The 18,136-nt window shown below is 46.6% G+C and overlaps 36 non-coding genes and 2 pseudogenes across 36 annotated transcripts; all 38 read left to right on the top strand.

The window, feature by feature from the left end:
* Positions 1-181: 181 nt before the first annotated feature.
* LOC148798732 (5S ribosomal RNA) lies at positions 182-300 on the top strand. Its single transcript, XR_016069144.1, has one exon. It is a non-coding gene; the product is annotated as a 5S ribosomal RNA (ribosomal RNA).
* Positions 301-655: 355 nt separating this feature from the next.
* LOC148798731 (5S ribosomal RNA) lies at positions 656-774 on the top strand. The gene has a single exon (XR_016070244.1). It is a non-coding gene; the product is annotated as a 5S ribosomal RNA (ribosomal RNA).
* Positions 775-1,129: 355 nt separating this feature from the next.
* Positions 1,130-1,248, top strand: LOC148798730 (5S ribosomal RNA). The gene has a single exon (XR_016072582.1). It is a non-coding gene; the product is annotated as a 5S ribosomal RNA (ribosomal RNA).
* A 354-nt stretch (positions 1,249-1,602) lies between these two features.
* On the top strand, positions 1,603-1,721 carry LOC148798729 (5S ribosomal RNA). The gene has a single exon (XR_016074861.1). It is a non-coding gene; the product is annotated as a 5S ribosomal RNA (ribosomal RNA).
* A 355-nt stretch (positions 1,722-2,076) lies between these two features.
* LOC148798728 (5S ribosomal RNA) lies at positions 2,077-2,195 on the top strand. Its single transcript, XR_016072511.1, has one exon. It is a non-coding gene; the product is annotated as a 5S ribosomal RNA (ribosomal RNA).
* A 354-nt stretch (positions 2,196-2,549) lies between these two features.
* LOC148798727 (5S ribosomal RNA) lies at positions 2,550-2,667 on the top strand (annotated as a pseudogene).
* Positions 2,668-3,022: 355 nt separating this feature from the next.
* LOC148798726 (5S ribosomal RNA) lies at positions 3,023-3,141 on the top strand. Its single transcript, XR_016069396.1, has one exon. It is a non-coding gene; the product is annotated as a 5S ribosomal RNA (ribosomal RNA).
* A 354-nt stretch (positions 3,142-3,495) lies between these two features.
* On the top strand, positions 3,496-3,614 carry LOC148798725 (5S ribosomal RNA). Its single transcript, XR_016070723.1, has one exon. It is a non-coding gene; the product is annotated as a 5S ribosomal RNA (ribosomal RNA).
* A 355-nt stretch (positions 3,615-3,969) lies between these two features.
* Positions 3,970-4,088, top strand: LOC148798724 (5S ribosomal RNA). The gene has a single exon (XR_016074975.1). It is a non-coding gene; the product is annotated as a 5S ribosomal RNA (ribosomal RNA).
* A 355-nt stretch (positions 4,089-4,443) lies between these two features.
* Positions 4,444-4,562, top strand: LOC148798723 (5S ribosomal RNA). Its single transcript, XR_016072951.1, has one exon. It is a non-coding gene; the product is annotated as a 5S ribosomal RNA (ribosomal RNA).
* Positions 4,563-4,916: 354 nt separating this feature from the next.
* On the top strand, positions 4,917-5,035 carry LOC148798722 (5S ribosomal RNA). Its single transcript, XR_016075110.1, has one exon. It is a non-coding gene; the product is annotated as a 5S ribosomal RNA (ribosomal RNA).
* A 355-nt stretch (positions 5,036-5,390) lies between these two features.
* LOC148798721 (5S ribosomal RNA) lies at positions 5,391-5,509 on the top strand. The gene has a single exon (XR_016071190.1). It is a non-coding gene; the product is annotated as a 5S ribosomal RNA (ribosomal RNA).
* A 353-nt stretch (positions 5,510-5,862) lies between these two features.
* Positions 5,863-5,981, top strand: LOC148798720 (5S ribosomal RNA). The gene has a single exon (XR_016071762.1). It is a non-coding gene; the product is annotated as a 5S ribosomal RNA (ribosomal RNA).
* A 355-nt stretch (positions 5,982-6,336) lies between these two features.
* LOC148798719 (5S ribosomal RNA) lies at positions 6,337-6,455 on the top strand. The gene has a single exon (XR_016069352.1). It is a non-coding gene; the product is annotated as a 5S ribosomal RNA (ribosomal RNA).
* A 355-nt stretch (positions 6,456-6,810) lies between these two features.
* LOC148798718 (5S ribosomal RNA) lies at positions 6,811-6,929 on the top strand. Its single transcript, XR_016072880.1, has one exon. It is a non-coding gene; the product is annotated as a 5S ribosomal RNA (ribosomal RNA).
* Positions 6,930-7,282: 353 nt separating this feature from the next.
* LOC148798717 (5S ribosomal RNA) lies at positions 7,283-7,401 on the top strand. Its single transcript, XR_016075192.1, has one exon. It is a non-coding gene; the product is annotated as a 5S ribosomal RNA (ribosomal RNA).
* A 355-nt stretch (positions 7,402-7,756) lies between these two features.
* On the top strand, positions 7,757-7,875 carry LOC148798716 (5S ribosomal RNA). The gene has a single exon (XR_016073487.1). It is a non-coding gene; the product is annotated as a 5S ribosomal RNA (ribosomal RNA).
* A 355-nt stretch (positions 7,876-8,230) lies between these two features.
* Positions 8,231-8,349, top strand: LOC148798715 (5S ribosomal RNA). Its single transcript, XR_016072879.1, has one exon. It is a non-coding gene; the product is annotated as a 5S ribosomal RNA (ribosomal RNA).
* Positions 8,350-8,702: 353 nt separating this feature from the next.
* On the top strand, positions 8,703-8,821 carry LOC148798714 (5S ribosomal RNA). The gene has a single exon (XR_016069142.1). It is a non-coding gene; the product is annotated as a 5S ribosomal RNA (ribosomal RNA).
* Positions 8,822-9,176: 355 nt separating this feature from the next.
* On the top strand, positions 9,177-9,295 carry LOC148798713 (5S ribosomal RNA). The gene has a single exon (XR_016070243.1). It is a non-coding gene; the product is annotated as a 5S ribosomal RNA (ribosomal RNA).
* A 355-nt stretch (positions 9,296-9,650) lies between these two features.
* On the top strand, positions 9,651-9,769 carry LOC148798712 (5S ribosomal RNA). The gene has a single exon (XR_016072581.1). It is a non-coding gene; the product is annotated as a 5S ribosomal RNA (ribosomal RNA).
* A 354-nt stretch (positions 9,770-10,123) lies between these two features.
* Positions 10,124-10,242, top strand: LOC148798711 (5S ribosomal RNA). Its single transcript, XR_016074860.1, has one exon. It is a non-coding gene; the product is annotated as a 5S ribosomal RNA (ribosomal RNA).
* Positions 10,243-10,597: 355 nt separating this feature from the next.
* LOC148798710 (5S ribosomal RNA) lies at positions 10,598-10,716 on the top strand. Its single transcript, XR_016072510.1, has one exon. It is a non-coding gene; the product is annotated as a 5S ribosomal RNA (ribosomal RNA).
* A 354-nt stretch (positions 10,717-11,070) lies between these two features.
* On the top strand, positions 11,071-11,188 carry LOC148798709 (5S ribosomal RNA; annotated as a pseudogene).
* A 355-nt stretch (positions 11,189-11,543) lies between these two features.
* LOC148798708 (5S ribosomal RNA) lies at positions 11,544-11,662 on the top strand. Its single transcript, XR_016069395.1, has one exon. It is a non-coding gene; the product is annotated as a 5S ribosomal RNA (ribosomal RNA).
* A 354-nt stretch (positions 11,663-12,016) lies between these two features.
* On the top strand, positions 12,017-12,135 carry LOC148798707 (5S ribosomal RNA). Its single transcript, XR_016070722.1, has one exon. It is a non-coding gene; the product is annotated as a 5S ribosomal RNA (ribosomal RNA).
* Positions 12,136-12,490: 355 nt separating this feature from the next.
* Positions 12,491-12,609, top strand: LOC148798706 (5S ribosomal RNA). The gene has a single exon (XR_016074974.1). It is a non-coding gene; the product is annotated as a 5S ribosomal RNA (ribosomal RNA).
* Positions 12,610-12,964: 355 nt separating this feature from the next.
* Positions 12,965-13,083, top strand: LOC148798705 (5S ribosomal RNA). Its single transcript, XR_016072950.1, has one exon. It is a non-coding gene; the product is annotated as a 5S ribosomal RNA (ribosomal RNA).
* Positions 13,084-13,437: 354 nt separating this feature from the next.
* LOC148798704 (5S ribosomal RNA) lies at positions 13,438-13,556 on the top strand. The gene has a single exon (XR_016075109.1). It is a non-coding gene; the product is annotated as a 5S ribosomal RNA (ribosomal RNA).
* Positions 13,557-13,911: 355 nt separating this feature from the next.
* LOC148798703 (5S ribosomal RNA) lies at positions 13,912-14,030 on the top strand. Its single transcript, XR_016071189.1, has one exon. It is a non-coding gene; the product is annotated as a 5S ribosomal RNA (ribosomal RNA).
* Positions 14,031-14,383: 353 nt separating this feature from the next.
* Positions 14,384-14,502, top strand: LOC148798702 (5S ribosomal RNA). Its single transcript, XR_016071761.1, has one exon. It is a non-coding gene; the product is annotated as a 5S ribosomal RNA (ribosomal RNA).
* A 355-nt stretch (positions 14,503-14,857) lies between these two features.
* On the top strand, positions 14,858-14,976 carry LOC148798701 (5S ribosomal RNA). The gene has a single exon (XR_016071892.1). It is a non-coding gene; the product is annotated as a 5S ribosomal RNA (ribosomal RNA).
* Positions 14,977-15,329: 353 nt separating this feature from the next.
* LOC148798700 (5S ribosomal RNA) lies at positions 15,330-15,448 on the top strand. Its single transcript, XR_016074827.1, has one exon. It is a non-coding gene; the product is annotated as a 5S ribosomal RNA (ribosomal RNA).
* Positions 15,449-15,803: 355 nt separating this feature from the next.
* Positions 15,804-15,922, top strand: LOC148798699 (5S ribosomal RNA). Its single transcript, XR_016075352.1, has one exon. It is a non-coding gene; the product is annotated as a 5S ribosomal RNA (ribosomal RNA).
* Positions 15,923-16,277: 355 nt separating this feature from the next.
* On the top strand, positions 16,278-16,396 carry LOC148798698 (5S ribosomal RNA). Its single transcript, XR_016071518.1, has one exon. It is a non-coding gene; the product is annotated as a 5S ribosomal RNA (ribosomal RNA).
* A 354-nt stretch (positions 16,397-16,750) lies between these two features.
* Positions 16,751-16,869, top strand: LOC148798697 (5S ribosomal RNA). Its single transcript, XR_016070234.1, has one exon. It is a non-coding gene; the product is annotated as a 5S ribosomal RNA (ribosomal RNA).
* A 355-nt stretch (positions 16,870-17,224) lies between these two features.
* Positions 17,225-17,343, top strand: LOC148798696 (5S ribosomal RNA). Its single transcript, XR_016070571.1, has one exon. It is a non-coding gene; the product is annotated as a 5S ribosomal RNA (ribosomal RNA).
* A 355-nt stretch (positions 17,344-17,698) lies between these two features.
* On the top strand, positions 17,699-17,817 carry LOC148798695 (5S ribosomal RNA). The gene has a single exon (XR_016070174.1). It is a non-coding gene; the product is annotated as a 5S ribosomal RNA (ribosomal RNA).
* Positions 17,818-18,136: the final 319 nt, after the last annotated feature.

Below are 18,136 nucleotides of genomic sequence, written 5' to 3'. Positions count from 1 at the left end.
GCGATAGTATTGCATCTATCCGGAGGTGCGGCAGATCTGAAAAACAAACACTCTGCTCACGTAGGAGCTTGTGCACGGTTACCAAGGGAGGAAGGCTGCATACACAGTTTTTTCAAGTCTAAAACAATTAATGGAGGGGAGCAAGATAGTGCATAAAGATCTAAGCGAGCATGAATTAAACGGGTGCGATCATACCAGCACTAATGCACAGGATCCCATCAGAACTCCGAAGTTAAGCGTGCTTGGGCGAGAGTAGTACAAGGATGGGTGACCTCCTGGGAAGTCCTTGTGTTGCACCCCAATTTTATTAATATTTTATTTCGATATCGTATTTGCAAATTCCATTTGTCGTTTCGGCGACACAAACTCAAACAACGCGCCGGATACTCGGACCATTTGCGGCACGATCGTCATTACTGAATGGGAACCGTGCAAAAACCGGGCTTTTGGCATTCGTCGTGCATTGTGGGCCCCGCGATAGTATTGCATCTATCCGGGGGTGCGGCAGATCTGAAAAGCAAACACTCTGCTCACGTAGGAGCTTGTGCACGGTTACCAAGGGAGGAAGGCTGCATACACAGTTTTTTCAAGTCTAAAACAATTAATGGAGGGGAGCAAGATAGTGCATAAAGATCTAAGCGAGCATGAATTAAACGGGTGCTATAATACCAGCACTAATGCACCGGATCCCATCAGAACTCCGAAGTTAAGTGTGCATGGGCGGGAGTAGTCCTAGGATGGGTGACCTCCTGGGAAGTCCTCGTGTTGCACCCCAATTTTATTAATATTTTATTTCGATATCGTATTTGCAAATTCCATTTGTCGTTTCGGCGAGACAAACGCAAACAACGCGCCGGATACTCGGACCATTTGCGGCACGATTGTCATTTCTGAATGGGAACCGTGAAAAAACCGGGCTTTTGGCATTCGTCGTGCATTGTGGGCCCCGCGATAGTATTGCATCTATCCGGGGGTGCGGCAGATCTAAAAAGCAAACACTCTGCTCACGTAAGAGCTAGTGCACGGTTACCAAGGGAGGAAGGCTGCATACACAGTTTTTTCAAGTCTAAAACAATTATTGGAGGGGAGCAAGATAGTGCATAAAGATCTAAGCGAGCATGAATTAAACGGGTGCGATCATTCCAGTACTAATGCACCGGATCCCATCAGAACTCCGAAGTTAAGCGTGCTTGGGCGAGAGTAGTACTAGGATGGGTGACCTCCTGGGAAGTCCTCGTGTTGCACCCCAATTTTATTAATATTTTATTTTGATTTGTATTTGCAAATTCCATTTGTTGTTTCTAGGAGACAACTGGAAACAATGCGTCGGATACTCGGACCATTTGCGGCACGATCGTCATTACTGAATGGCAACGATGCAAGAACCGGGCTTTCGGCATTCGTCATGCATTGTGAGCCCCGCGATAGTGTTGCATCTATCCAGGGGTGCGGCAGATCTGAAATGCAAACACTCTGCTCAAGTAGGAGCTTGTGCACGGTTACCAAGGGAGGAAGGCTGCATACACAGTTTTTTCAAATCTAAAACAATTAATGGAGGGGAGCAAGATAGTGCATAAAGATCTAAGCGAGCATGAATTAAACGGGTGCGATCATACCAGCACTAATGCACCGGATCCCATCAGAACTCCGAAGTTAAGTGTGCTTGGGCGAGCGTAGTACTAGGATGGGTGACCTCCTGTGAAGTCCTTGTGTTGCACCCCAATTTTATTAATATTTTATTTCGATATCGTATTTGCAAATTCCATTTGTCGTTTCGGCGAGACAAACGCAAACAACGCGCCGGATACTCGGACCATTTGCGGCACAATCGTCATTACTGAATGAGAACCGTGCAAAAACCGGGCTTTTGGCATTCGTCGTGCATTGTGGGCCCCGCGATAGTATTGCATCTATCCGGGGGTGCGACAGATCTGAAAAGCAAACACTCTGCTCACGTAGGAGCTTGTGCACGGTTACCAAGGGAGGAATGCTGCATACACAGTTTTTTCAAGTCTAAAACAATTAATGGAGGGGAGCAAGATAGGGCACAAAGATCTAAGCGAGCATGAATTAAACGGGTGCGATCATACCAGCACTAATGCACCGGATCTCATCAGAACTCCGAAGTTAAGCGTGCTTGGGCGAGAGTAGTACTAGGAAGGGTGACCTCCTGGGAAGTCCTCGTGTTGCACCCCAATTTTATTAATATTTTATTTTGATTTGTATTTGCAAATTCCATTTGTTGTTTCTGGGAGACAACTGGAAACAATGCGTCGGATACTCGGACCATTTGCGGCACGATCGTCATTACTGAATGGCAACGATGCAAGAACCGGGCTTTCGGCATTCGTCGTGCATTGTGGGCCCCGCGATAGTATTGCATCTATCCGGAGGTGCGGCAGATCTGAAAAGCAAACACTCTGCTCACGTAGGAGCTTGTGCACGGTTACCAAGGGAGGAAGGCTGCATACACAGTTTTTTCAAGTCTAAAACAATTAATGGAGGGGAGCAAGATAGTGCATAAAGATCTAAGCGAGCATGAATTAAACGGGTGCGATCATACCAGCACTAATGCACAGGATCCCATCAGAACTCCGAAGTTAAGCGTGCTTGGGCGAGAGTAGTACAAGGATTTAGACCTCCTGGGAAGTCCTTGTGTTGCACCCCAATTTTATTAATATTTTATTTCGATATCGTATTTGCAAATTCCATTTGTCGTTTCGGCGACACAAACTCAAACAACGCGCCGGATACTCGGACCATTTGCGGCACGATCGTCATTACTGAATGGGAACCGTGCAAAAACCGGGCTTTTGGCATTCGTCGTGCATTGTGGGCCCCGCGATAGTATTGCATCTATCCGGGGGTGCGGTAGATCTGAAAAGCAAACACTCTGCTCACGTAGGAGCTTGTGCACGGTTACCAAGGGAGGAATGCTGCATACACAGTTTTTTCAAGTCTAAAACAATTAATGGAGGGGAGCAAGATAGGGCACAAAGATCTAAGCGAGCATGAATTAAACGGGTGCGATCATACCAGCACTAATGCACCGTATCTCATCAGAACTCCGAAGTTAAGCGTGCTTGGGCGAGAGTAGTACTAGGAAGGGTGACCTCCTGGGAAGTCCTCGTGTTGCACCCCAATTTTATTAATATTTTATTTTGATTTGTATTTGCAAATTCCATTTGTTGTTTCTGGGAGACAACTGGAAACAATGCGTCGGATACTCGGACCATTTGCGGCACGATCGTCATTACTGAATGGCAACGATGCAAGAACCGGGCTTTCGGCATTCGTCGTGCATTGTGGGCCCCGCGATAGTATTGCATCTATCCGGAGGTGCGGCAGATCTGAAAAGCAAACACTCTGCTCACGTAGGAGCTTGTGCACGGTTACCAAGGGAGGAAGGCTGCATACACAGTTTTTTCAAGTCTAAAACAATTAATGGAGGGGAGCAAGATAGTGCATAAAGATCTAAGCGAGCATGAATTAAACGGGTGCGATCATACCAGCACTAATGAACAGGATCCCATCAGAACTCCGAAGTTAAGCGTGCTTGGGCGAGAGTAGTACAAGGATGGGTGACCTCCTGGGAAGTCCTTGTGTTGCACCCCAATTTTATTAATATTTTATTTCGATATCGTATTTGCAAATTCCATTTGTCGTTTCGGCGACACAAACTCAAAAAACGCGCCGGATACTCGGACCATTTGCAGCACGATCGTCATTACTGAATGGGAACCGTGCAAAAACCGGGCTTTTGGCATTCGTCGTGCATTGTGGGCCCCGCGATAGTATTGCATCTATCCGGGGGTGCGGTAGATCTGAAAAGCAAACACTCTGCTCACGTAGGAGCTTGTGCACGGTTACCAAGGGAGAAAGTCTGCATACACAGTTTTTTCAAGTCTAAAACAAATAATGGAGGGGAGCAAGATAGTGCATAAAGATCTAAGCGAGCATGAATTAAACGGGTGCGATCATACCAGCACTAATGCACCGGATCCCATCAGAACTCCGAAGTTAAGTGTGCATGGGCGAGCGTAGTATTAGGATGGGTGACCTCCTGGGAAGTCCTCGTGTTGCACCCCAATTTTATTAATATTTTATTTCGATATCGTATTTGCAAATTCCATTTGTCGTTTCGGCGAGACAAACGCAAACAACGCGCCGGATACTCGGACCATTTGCGGCACGATTGTCATTACTGAATGGGAATAGTGAAAAAACCGGGCTTTTGGCATTCGTCGTGCATTGTGGGCCCCGCGATAGTATTGCATCTATCCGGGGGTGCGGCAGATCTAAAAAGCAAACACTCTGCTCACGTAAGAGCTTGTGCACGGTAACCAAGGGAGGAAGGCTGCATACACAGTTTTTTCAAGTCTAAAACAATTAATGGAGGGGAGCAAGATAGTGCATAAAGATCTAAGCGAGCATGAATTAAACCGGTGCGATCATACCAGCACTAATGCACCGGATCCCATCAGAACTCCGAAGTTAAGTGTGCTTGGGCGAGAGTAGTACTAGGATGGGTGACCTCCTGGGAAGTCCTCGTGTTGCACCCCAATTTTATTAATATTTTATTTTGATTTGTATTTGCAAATTCCATTTGTTGTTTCTGGGAGACAACTGGAAACAATGCGTCGGATATTCGGACCATTTGCGGCACGATCGTCATTACTGAATGGCAACGATGCAAGAACCGGGCTTTCGGCATTCGTCATGCATTGTGGGCCCCGCGATAGTATTGCATCAATCCGGGGGTGCGGCAGATCTGAAATGCAAACACTCTGCTCACGTACGAGCTTGTGCACGGTTACCAAGGGAGGAAGGCTGCATACACAGTTTTTTCAAATCTAAAACAATTAATGGAGAGGAGCAAGATAGTGCATAAAGATCTAAGCGAGCATGAATTAAACGGGTGCGATCATACCAGCACTAATGCACAGGATCCCATCAGAACTTCGAAGTTAAGCGTGCTTGGGCGAGAGTAGTACTAGGATGGGTGACCTCCTGGGAAGTCCTCGTGTTGCACCCCAATTTTATTAATATTTTATTTCGATATCGTATTTGCAAATTCCGTTTGTCGTTTCGGCGAGACAAACGCAAACAACGTGCCGGATACTCGGACCATTTGCGGCACGATTGTCATTACTGAATGGGAACCGTGCAAAAACCGGGCTTTTGGCATTCATCGTGCATTGTGGGCCCCGCGATATTATTGCATCTATCAGGGGGTGCGGCAGATCTGAAAAGCAAACACTCTGCTCACGTAGGAGCTTGTGCACGGTTACCAAGGGAGGAAGGCTGCATACACAGTTTTTTCAAGTCTAAAACAATTAATGGAGGGGAGCAAGATAGTGCATAAAGATCTAAGCGAGCATGAATTAAACGGGTGCGATCATACCAGCACTAATGCACCGGATCCCATCAGAACTCCGAAGTTAAGCGTGCTTGGGCGAGAGTAGTACTAGGATGGGTGACCTCCTGCGAAGTCCTCGTGTTGCACCCCAATTTTATTAATATTTTATTTTGATTTGTATTTGCAAATTCCATTTGTTGTTTCTGGGAGATACTGGAAACAATTCGTCGGATACTCGGACCATTTGCGGCACGATCGTCATTACTGAATGGCCACGATGCAAGAACCGGGCTTTCGGCATTCGTCATGCATTGTGGTCCCCGCGATAGTATTGCATCTATCCGGAGGTGCGGCAGATCTGAAAAGCAAACACTCCGCTCACGTAGGAGCTTGTGCACGGTTACCAAGGGAGGAAGGCTGCATACACATTTTTTTCAAATCTAAAACAATTAATGGAGGGGAGCAAGACAGTGCATAAAGATCTAAGCGAGCATGAATTAAACGGGTGCGATCATACCAGCACTAATGCACCGGATCCCATCAGAACTCCGAAGTTAAGTGTGCTTGGGCGAGTGTAGTACTAGGATGGGTGACCTCCTGGGAAGTCCTCGTGTTGCACCCCAATTTTATTAATATTTTATTTCGATATCGTATTTGCAAATTCCATTTGTCGTTTCGGCGAGACAAACGCAAACAACGCGCCGGATACTCGGACCATTTGCGGCACGATTGTCATTACTGAATGGGAACCGTGAAAAAACCGGGCTTTTGGCATTCGTCGTGCATTGTGGGCCCCGCGATAGTATTGCATCTATCCGGGGGTGCGGCAGATCTGAAAAGCAAACACTCTGCTCACGTAAGAGTTTGTGCACGGTTACCAAGGGAGGAAGGCTGCATACACAGTTTTTTCAAGTCTAAAACAATTAATGGAGGGGAGCAAGATAGTGCATAATGATCTAAGCGAGCATGAATTAAACGGGTGCGATCATACTAGCACTAATGCACAGGATCCCATCAGAACTCCGAAGTTAAGCGTGCTTGGGCGAGATTGGTACTAGGATGGGTGACCTCCTGGGAAGTCCTCGTGTTGCACCCCAATTTTATTAAAATTTTATTTTGATATCGTATTTGCAAATTCCATTTGTCGTTTCGGCGAGACAAACGCAAACAACGTGCCGGATACTCGGACCATTTGCGGCACGATTGTCATTACTGAATGGGAACCGTGCAAAAACCGGGCTTTTGGCATTCGTCGTGCATTGTGGGCCCCGCGATAGTATTGCATCTATCAGGGGGTGCGGCAGATCTGAAAAGCAAACACTCTGCTCACGTAGGAGCTTGTGCACGGTTACCAAGGGAGGAAGGCTGCATACACAGTTTTTTCAAGTCTAAAACAAATAATGGAGGGGAGCAAGATAGTGCATAAAGATCTAAGCGAGCATGAATTAAACGGGTGCGATCATACCAGCACAAATGCACCGGATCCCATCAGAACTCCGAAGTTAAGCGTGCTTGGGCGAGAGTAGTACTAGGATGGGTGACCTCCTCGGAAGTCCTCGTGTTGCACCCCAATTTTATTAATATTTTATTTTGATTTGTATTTGCAAATTCCATTTGTTGTTTCTGGGAGATACTGGAAACAATGCGTCGGATACTCGGACCATTTGCGGCACGATCGTCATTACTGAATGGCCACGATGCAAGAACCGGGCTTTCGGCATTCGTCATGCATTGTGGGCCCCGCGATAGTATTGCATCTATCCGGAGGTGCGGCAGATCTGAAAAGCAAACACTCCGCTCACGTAGGAACTTGTGCACGGTTACCAAGGGAAGAAGGCTGCATACACATTTTTTTCAAATCTAAAACAATTAATGGAAGGGAGCAAGATAGTTCATAAAGATCTAAGCGAGCATGAATTAAACGGGTGCGATCATACCAGCACTAATGCACCGGATCCCATCAGAACTCCGAAGTTAAGTGTGCTTGGGCGAGAGTAGTATTAGGATGGGTGACCTGCTGGGAAGTCCTTGTGTTGCACCCCAATTTTATTAATATTTTATTTCGATATCGTATTTGCAAATTCCATTTGTCGTTTCGGCGAGACAAACGCAAACAACGCGCCGGATACTCGGACCATTTGCGGCACGATTGTCATTACTGAATGGGAACCGTGAAAAAACCGGGCTTTTGGCATTCGTCGTGCATTGTGGGCCCCGCGATAGTATTGCATCTATCCGGGGGTGCGGCAGATCTGAAAAGCAAACACTCTGCTCACGTAAGAGTTTGTGCACGGTTACCAAGGGAGGAAGGCTGCATACACAGTTTTTTCAAGTCTAAAACAATTAATGGAGGGGAGCAAGATAGTGCATAATGATCTAAGCGAGCATGAATTAAACGGGTGCGATCATACCAGCACTAATGCACCGGATCCCATCAGAACTCCGAAGTTAAGTGTGCATGGGCGAGATTGGTACTAGGATGGGTGACCTCCTGGGAAGTCCTCGTGTTGCACCCCAATTTTATTAAAATTTTATTTTGATATCGTATTTGCAAATTCCATTTGTCGTTTCGGCGAGACAAACGCAAACAACGTGCCGGATACTCGGACCATTTGCGGCACGATTGTCATTACTGAATGGGAACCGTGCAAAAACCGGGCTTTTGGCATTTGTCGTGCATTGTGGGCCCCGCGATAGAATTGCATCTATCAGGGGGTGCGGCAGATCTGAAAAGCAAACACTCTGCTCACGTAGGAGCTTGTGCACGGTTACCAAGGGAGGAAGGCTGCATACACAGTTTTTTCAAGTCTAAAACAAATAAAGGAGGGGAGCAAGATAGTGCATAAAGATCTAAGCGAGCATGAATTAAACGGGTGCGATCATACCAGCACAAATGCACCGGATCCCATCAGAACTCCGAAGTTAAGCGTGCTTGGGCGAGAGTAGTACTAGGATGGGTGACCTCCTCGGAAGTCCTCGTGTTGCACCCCAATTTTATTAATATTTTATTTTGATTTGTATTTGCAAATTCCATTTGTTGTTTCTGGGAGATACTGGAAACAATGCGTCGGATACTCGGACCATTTGCGGCACGATCGTCATTACTGAATGGCCACGATGCATGAACCGGGCTTTCGGCATTCGTCATGCATTGTGGGCCCCGCGATAGTATTGCATCTATCCGGAGGTGCGGCAGATCTGAAAAACAAACACTCTGCTCACGTAGGAGCTTGTGCACGGTTACCAAGGGAGGAAGGCTGCATACACAGTTTTTTCAAGTCTAAAACAATTAATGGAGGGGAGCAAGATAGTGCATAAAGATCTAAGCGAGCATGAATTAAACGGGTGCGATCATACCAGCACTAATGCACAGGATCCCATCAGAACTCCGAAGTTAAGCGTGCTTGGGCGAGAGTAGTACAAGGATGGGTGACCTCCTGGGAAGTCCTTGTGTTGCACCCCAATTTTATTAATATTTTATTTCGATATCGTATTTGCAAATTCCATTTGTCGTTTCGGCGACACAAACTCAAACAACGCGCCGGATACTCGGACCATTTGCGGCACGATCGTCATTACTGAATGGGAACCGTGCAAAAACCGGGCTTTTGGCATTCGTCGTGCATTGTGGGCCCCGCGATAGTATTGCATCTATCCGGGGGTGCGGCAGATCTGAAAAGCAAACACTCTGCTCACGTAGGAGCTTGTGCACGGTTACCAAGGGAGGAAGGCTGCATACACAGTTTTTTCAAGTCTAAAACAATTAATGGAGGGGAGCAAGATAGTGCATAAAGATCTAAGCGAGCATGAATTAAACGGGTGCTATAATACCAGCACTAATGCACCGGATCCCATCAGAACTCCGAAGTTAAGTGTGCATGGGCGGGAGTAGTCCTAGGATGGGTGACCTCCTGGGAAGTCCTCGTGTTGCACCCCAATTTTATTAATATTTTATTTCGATATCGTATTTGCAAATTCCATTTGTCGTTTCGGCGAGACAAACGCAAACAACGCGCCGGATACTCGGACCATTTGCGGCACGATTGTCATTTCTGAATGGGAACCGTGAAAAAACCGGGCTTTTGGCATTCGTCGTGCATTGTGGGCCCCGCGATAGTATTGCATCTATCCGGGGGTGCGGCAGATCTAAAAAGCAAACACTCTGCTCACGTAAGAGCTAGTGCACGGTTACCAAGGGAGGAAGGCTGCATACACAGTTTTTTCAAGTCTAAAACAATTATTGGAGGGGAGCAAGATAGTGCATAAAGATCTAAGCGAGCATGAATTAAACGGGTGCGATCATTCCAGTACTAATGCACCGGATCCCATCAGAACTCCGAAGTTAAGCGTGCTTGGGCGAGAGTAGTACTAGGATGGGTGACCTCCTGGGAAGTCCTCGTGTTGCACCCCAATTTTATTAATATTTTATTTTGATTTGTATTTGCAAATTCCATTTGTTGTTTCTAGGAGACAACTGGAAACAATGCGTCGGATACTCGGACCATTTGCGGCACGATCGTCATTACTGAATGGCAACGATGCAAGAACCGGGCTTTCGGCATTCGTCATGCATTGTGAGCCCCGCGATAGTGTTGCATCTATCCAGGGGTGCGGCAGATCTGAAATGCAAACACTCTGCTCACGTAGGAGCTTGTGCACGGTTACCAAGGGAGGAAGGCTGCATACACAGTTTTTTCAAATCTAAAACAATTAATGGAGGGGAGCAAGATAGTGCATAAAGATCTAAGCGAGCATGAATTAAACGGGTGCGATCATACCAGCACTAATGCACCGGATCCCATCAGAACTCCGAAGTTAAGTGTGCTTGGGCGAGCGTAGTACTAGGATGGGTGACCTCCTGTGAAGTCCTTGTGTTGCACCCCAATTTTATTAATATTTTATTTCGATATCGTATTTGCAAATTCCATTTGTCGTTTCGGCGAGACAAACGCAAACAACGCGCCGGATACTCGGACCATTTGCGGCACAATCGTCATTACTGAATGAGAACCGTGCAAAAACCGGGCTTTTGGCATTCGTCGTGCATTGTGGGCCCCGCGATAGTATTGCATCTATCCGGGGGTGCGACAGATCTGAAAAGCAAACACTCTGCTCACGTAGGAGCTTGTGCACGGTTACCAAGGGAGGAATGCTGCATACACAGTTTTTTCAAGTCTAAAACAATTAATGGAGGGGAGCAAGATAGGGCACAAAGATCTAAGCGAGCATGAATTAAACGGGTGCGATCATACCAGCACTAATGCACCGGATCTCATCAGAACTCCGAAGTTAAGCGTGCTTGGGCGAGAGTAGTACTAGGAAGGGTGACCTCCTGGGAAGTCCTCGTGTTGCACCCCAATTTTATTAATATTTTATTTTGATTTGTATTTGCAAATTCCATTTGTTGTTTCTGGGAGACAACTGGAAACAATGCGTCGGATACTCGGACCATTTGCGGCACGATCGTCATTACTGAATGGCAACGATGCAAGAACCGGGCTTTCGGCATTCGTCGTGCATTGTGGGCCCCGCGATAGTATTGCATCTATCCGGAGGTGCGGCAGATCTGAAAAGCAAACACTCTGCTCACGTAGGAGCTTGTGCACGGTTACCAAGGGAGGAAGGCTGCATACACAGTTTTTTCAAGTCTAAAACAATTAATGGAGGGGAGCAAGATAGTGCATAAAGATCTAAGCGAGCATGAATTAAACGGGTGCGATCATACCAGCACTAATGCACAGGATCCCATCAGAACTCCGAAGTTAAGCGTGCTTGGGCGAGAGTAGTACAAGGATATAGACCTCCTGGGAAGTCCTTGTGTTGCACCCCAATTTTATTAATATTTTATTTCGATATCGTATTTGCAAATTCCATTTGTCGTTTCGGCGACACAAACTCAAACAACGCGCCGGATACTCGGACCATTTGCGGCACGATCGTCATTACTGAATGGGAACCGTGCAAAAACCGGGCTTTTGGCATTCGTCGTGCATTGTGGGCCCCGCGATAGTATTGCATCTATCCGGGGGTGCGGTAGATCTGAAAAGCAAACACTCTGCTCACGTAGGAGCTTGTGCACGGTTACCAAGGGAGGAATGCTGCATACACAGTTTTTTCAAGTCTAAAACAATTAATGGAGGGGAGCAAGATAGGGCACAAAGATCTAAGCGAGCATGAATTAAACGGGTGCGATCATACCAGCACTAATGCACCGTATCTCATCAGAACTCCGAAGTTAAGCGTGCTTGGGCGAGAGTAGTACTAGGAAGGGTGACCTCCTGGGAAGTCCTCGTGTTGCACCCCAATTTTATTAATATTTTATTTTGATTTGTATTTGCAAATTCCATTTGTTGTTTCTGGGAGACAACTGGAAACAATGCGTCGGATACTCGGACCATTTGCGGCACGATCGTCATTACTGAATGGCAACGATGCAAGAACCGGGCTTTCGGCATTCGTCGTGCATTGTGGGCCCCGCGATAGTATTGCATCTATCCGGAGGTGCGGCAGATCTGAAAAGCAAACACTCTGCTCACGTAGGAGCTTGTGCACGGTTACCAAGGGAGGAAGGCTGCATACACAGTTTTTTCAAGTCTAAAACAATTAATGGAGGGGAGCAAGATAGTGCATAAAGATCTAAGCGAGCATGAATTAAACGGGTGCGATCATACCAGCACTAATGAACAGGATCCCATCAGAACTCCGAAGTTAAGCGTGCTTGGGCGAGAGTAGTACAAGGATGGGTGACCTCCTGGGAAGTCCTTGTGTTGCACCCCAATTTTATTAATATTTTATTTCGATATCGTATTTGCAAATTCCATTTGTCGTTTCGGCGACACAAACTCAAACAACGCGCCGGATACTCGGACCATTTGCAGCACGATCGTCATTACTGAATGGGAACCGTGCAAAAACCGGGCTTTTGGCATTCGTCGTGCATTGTGGGCCCCGCGATAGTATTGCATCTATCCGGGGGTGCGGTAGATCTGAAAAGCAAACACTCTGCTCACGTAGGAGCTTGTGCACGGTTACCAAGGGAGAAAGTCTGCATACACAGTTTTTTCAAGTCTAAAACAAATAATGGAGGGGAGCAAGATAGTGCATAAAGATCTAAGCGAGCATGAATTAAACGGGTGCGATCATACCAGCACTAATGCACCGGATCCCATCAGAACTCCGAAGTTAAGTGTGCATGGGCGAGCGTAGTATTAGGATGGGTGACCTCCTGGGAAGTCCTCGTGTTGCACCCCAATTTTATTAATATTTTATTTCGATATCGTATTTGCAAATTCCATTTGTCGTTTCGGCGAGACAAACGCAAACAACGCGCCGGATACTCGGACCATTTGCGGCACGATTGTCATTACTGAATGGGAATAGTGAAAAAACCGGGCTTTTGGCATTCGTCGTGCATTGTGGGCCCCGCGATAGTATTGCATCTATCCGGGGGTGCGGCAGATCTAAAAAGCAAACACTCTGCTCACGTAAGAGCTTGTGCACGGTAACCAAGGGAGGAAGGCTGCATACACAGTTTTTTCAAGTCTAAAACAATTAATGGAGGGGAGCAAGATAGTGCATAAAGATCTAAGCGAGCATGAATTAAACCGGTGCGATCATACCAGCACTAATGCACCGGATCCCATCAGAACTCCGAAGTTAAGTGTGCTTGGGCGAGAGTAGTACTAGGATGGGTGACCTCCTGGGAAGTCCTCGTGTTGCACCCCAATTTTATTAATATTTTATTTTGATTTGTATTTGCAAATTCCATTTGTTGTTTCTGGGAGACAACTGGAAACAATGCGTTGGATATTCGGACCATTTGCGGCACGATCGTCATTACTGAATGGCAACGATGCAAGAACCGGGCTTTCGGCATTCGTCATGCATTGTGGGCCCCGCGATAGTATTGCATCAATCCGGGGGTGCGGCAGATCTGAAATGCAAACACTCTGCTCACGTACGAGCTTGTGCACGGTTACCAAGGGAGGAAGGCTGCATACACAGTTTTTTCAAATCTAAAACAATTAATGGAGAGGAGCAAGATAGTGCATAAAGATCTAAGCGAGCATGAATTAAACGGGTGCGATCATACCAGCACTAATGCACAGGATCCCATCAGAACTTCGAAGTTAAGCGTGCTTGGGCGAGAGTAGTACTAGGATGGGTGACCTCCTGGGAAGTCCTCGTGTTGCACCCCAATTTTATTAATATTTTATTTCGATATCGTATTTGCAAATTCCGTTTGTCGTTTCGGCGAGACAAACGCAAACAACGTGCCGGATACTCGGACCATTTGCGGCACGATTGTCATTACTGAATGGGAACCGTGCAAAAACCGGGCTTTTGGCATTCATCGTGCATTGTGGGCCCCGCGATATTATTGCATCTATCAGGGGGTGCGGCAGATCTGAAAAGCAAACACTCTGCTCACGTAGGAGCTTGTGCACGGTTACCAAGGGAGGAAGGCTGCATACACAGTTTTTTCAAGTCTAAAACAATTAATGGAGGGGAGCAAGATAGTGCATAAAGATCTAAGCGAGCATGAATTAAACGGGTGCGATCATACCAGCACTAATGCACCGGATCCCATCAGAACTCCGAAGTTAAGCGTGCTTGGGCGAGAGTAGTACTAGGATGGGTGACCTCCTGCGAAGTCCTCGTGTTGCACCCCAATTTTATTAATATTTTATTTTGATTTGTATTTGCAAATTCCATTTGTTGTTTCTGGGAGATACTGGAAACAATTCGTCGGATACTCGGACCATTTGCGGCACGATCGTCATTACTGAATGGCCACGATGCAAGAACCGGGCTTTCGGCATTCGTCATGCATTGTGGTCCCCGCGATAGTATTGCATCTATCCGGAGGTGCGGCAGATCTGAAAAGCAAACACTCCGCTCACGTAGGAGCTTGTGCACGGTTACCAAGGGAGGAAGGCTGCATACACATTTTTTTCAAATCTAAAACAATTAATGGAGGGGAGCAAGACAGTGCATAAAGATCTAAGCGAGCATGAATTAAACGGGTGCGATCATACCAGCACTAATGCACCGGATCCCATCAGAACTCCGAAGTTAAGTGTGCTTGGGCGAGTGTAGTACTAGGATGGGTGACCTCCTGGGAAGTCCTCGTGTTGCACCCCAATTTTATTAATATTTTATTTCGATATCGTATTTACAAATTCCATTTGTCGTTTCGGCGAGACAAACGCAAACAACGCGCCGGATACTCGGACCATTTGCGGCACAATCGTCATTACTGAATGGGAACCGTGCAAAAACCGGGCTTTTGGCATTCGTCGTGCATTGTGGGTCCCGCGATAGTATTGCATTTATCCGGGGGTGCGGCAGATCTGAAAAGCAAACACTCTGCTCACGTAGGAGCTTGTGCACAGTTACCAAGGGAGGAAGGCTGCATACACAGTTTTTTCAAGTCTAAAACAATTAATGGAGGGGAGCAAGATAGTGCATAAAGATCTAAGCGAGCATGAATTAAACGGGTGCGATCATACCAGCACTAATGCACCGGATCCCATCAGAACTCCGAAGTTAATCGTGCTTGGGCGGGAGTAGTACTAGGATGGGTGACCTCCTGTGAAGTCCACGTGTTGCACCCCAATTTTATTAATATTTTATTTTGATTTGTATTTGCAAATTCCATTTGTTGTTTCTGGGAGATACTGGAAACAATGCGTCGGATACTCGGACCATTTGCGGCACGATCGTCATTACTGAATGGCCGCGATGCAAGAACCGGGCTTTCGGCATTCGTCATGCATTGTGGGCCCCGCGATAGTATTGCATCTATCCGGAGGTGCGGCAGATCTGAAAAGCAAACACTCCGCTCACGTAGGAGCTTGTGCACGGTTACCAAGGGAAGAAGGCTGCATTCACATTTTTTTCAAATCCAAAACAATTAATGGAAGGGAGCAAGATAGTTCATAAAGATCTAAGCGAGCATGAATTAAACGGGTGCGATTATACCAGCACTAATGCACCGGATCCCATCAGAACTCCGAAGTTAAGTGTGCTTGGGCGAGAGTAGTATTAGGATGGGTGACCTCCTGGGAAGTCCTTGTGTTGCACCCCAATTTTATTAATATTTTATTTCGATATCGTATTTGCAAATTCCATTTGTCGTTTCGGCGAGACAAACTCAAACAACGCGCCGGATACTCGGACCATTTGCGGCACGATCGTCATTACTGAATGGGAACCGTGCAAAAACCGGGCTTTTGGCATTCGTCGTGCATTGTGGGCCCCGCGATAGTATTGCATCTATCCGGGGGTGCGGCAGATTTGAAAAGCAAACACTCTGCACACGTAGGAGCTTGTGCACGGTTACCAAGGGAGGAAGGCTGCATACACAGTTTTTTCAAGTCTAAAACAATTAATGGAGGGGAGCAAGATAGTGCATAAAGATCTAAGCGAGCATGAATTAAACGGGTGCGATCATACCAGTACTAATGCACCGGATCCCATCAGAACTCCGAAGTTAAGTTTGCATGGGCGAGAGTAGTACTAGGATGGGTGACCTCCTGGGAAGTCCTCGTGTTGCACCCCAATTTTATTAATATTTTATTTCGATATCGTATTTGCAAATTCCATTTGTCGTTTCGGCGAGACAAACGCAAACAACGCGCCGGATACTCGGACCATTTGCGGCACGATTGTCATTACTGAATGGGAACCGTGAAAAAACCGGGCTTTTGGCATTCGTCGTGCATTGTGGGCCCCGTGATAGTATTGCATCTATACGGGGGTGCGGCAGATCTGAAAAGCAAACACTCTGCTCACGTTAGAGCTTGTGCACGGTTACCAAGGGATGAAGGCTGCATACACAGTTTTTTCAAGTCTAAAACAATTAATGGTGGGGAGCAAGATAGTGCATAAAGATCTAAGCGAGCATGAATTAAACGGGTGCGATCATACCAGCTCTAATGCACCGGATCCCATCAGAACTCCGAAGTTAAGCGTGCTTGGGCGAGAGTAGTACTAGGATGGGTGACCTCCTGGGAAGTCCTCGTGTTGCACCCCAATTTTATTAATATTTTATTTTGATTGGTATTTGCAAACTCCATTTGTTGTTTCTGGGAGACAACTGGAAACAATGCGTCGGATACTCGGACCATTTGCGGCACGATCGTCATTACTGAATGGCAACGATGCAAGAACCGGGCTTTCGGCATTCGTCATGCATTGTGGGCCCCGCGATAGTATTGCATCTATCCGGAGGTGCGGCAAATCTGAAAAGCAAACACTCCGCTCACGTAGGAGCTTGTGCACGGTTACCAAGGGAGGAAGGCTGCATACACATTTTTTTCAAATCTAAAACAATTAATGGAAGGGAGCAAGATAGTTCATAAAGATCTAAGCGAGCATGAATTAAACGGGTGCGATCATACCAGCACAAATGCACCGGATCCCATCAGAACTCCGAAGTTAACTGTGCTTGTGCGAGAGTAGTACTAGGATGGGTGACCTCCGGGGAAGTCCTCGTGTTGCTCCCCAATTTTATTAATATTTTATTTCGATATCGTATTTGCAAATTCCATTTGTCGTTTCGGTGAGACAAACGCAAACAACGTGCCGGATACTCGGACAATTTGCGGCACGATTGTCATTACTGAATGGGAACCGTGCAAAAACCGGGCTTTTGGCATTCGTCGTGCATTGTGGGCCCCGCGATAGTATTGCATCTATCCGGGGGTGCGGCAGATCTGAAATGCAAACACTCTGCTCACGTACGAGCTTGTGCACGGTTACCAAGGGAGGAAGGCTGCATACACAGTTTTTTCAAATCTAAAACAATTAATGGAGGGGAGCAAAATAGTGCTTAAAGATCTAAGCGAGCATGAATTAAACGGGTGCGATCATACCAGCACTAATGCACAGGATCCCATCAGAACTCCGAAGTTAAGCGTGCTTGGGCGATAGTAGTACAAGGATGGGTGACCTCCTGGGAAGTCCTCGTGTTGCACCCCAATTTTGTTAATATTTTATTTCGATATCGTATTTGCAAATTCCATTTATCGTTTCGGCGAGACAAACGCAAACAACGTGCCGGATACTCGTACCATTTGCGGCACGATTGTCATTACTGAATGGGAACCGTGCAAAAACCGGGCGTTTGGCATTCGTCGTGCATTGTGGGCCCCGCGATAGTATTGCATCTATCAGGGGGTGCGGCAGATCTGAAAAGCAAACACTCTGCTCACGTAGGAGCTTGTGCACGGTTACCAAGGGAGGAAGGCTGCATACACAGTTTTTTCAAATCTAAAACAATTAATGGAGGGGAGCAAGATAGTGCATAAAGATCTAAGCGAGCATGAATTAAACGGGTGCGATCATACTAGCACTAATGCACAGGATCCCATCAGAACTCCGAAGTTAAGCGTGCTTGGGCGAGATTGGTACTAGGATGGGTGACCTCCTGGGAAGTCCTCGTGTTGCACCTCAATTTTATTAATATTTTATTTTGATATCGTATTTGCAAATTCCATTTGTCGTTTCGGCGAGACAAACGCAAACAACGTGCCGGATACTCGGACCATTTGCGGCACGATTGTCATTACTGAATGGGAACCGTGCAAAAACCGGGCTTTTGGCATTCATTGTGCATTGTGGGCCCCGCGATAGTATTGCATCTATCAGGGGGTGCGGCAGATCTGAAAAGCAAACACTCTGCTCACGTAGGAGCTTGTGCACGGTTACCAAGGGAGGAAGGCTGCATACACAGTTTTTTCAAGTCTAAAACAATTAATGGAGGGGAGCAAG

Source organism: Nelumbo nucifera, chromosome 4, assembly GCF_055504915.1.
Source record: "Nelumbo nucifera cultivar China Antique chromosome 4, China Antique-T2T, whole genome shotgun sequence".
NCBI classification, from domain to species: domain Eukaryota; kingdom Viridiplantae; phylum Streptophyta; class Magnoliopsida; order Proteales; family Nelumbonaceae; genus Nelumbo; species Nelumbo nucifera.
This window is presented reverse-complemented; position numbering and strand designations above follow the sequence as displayed.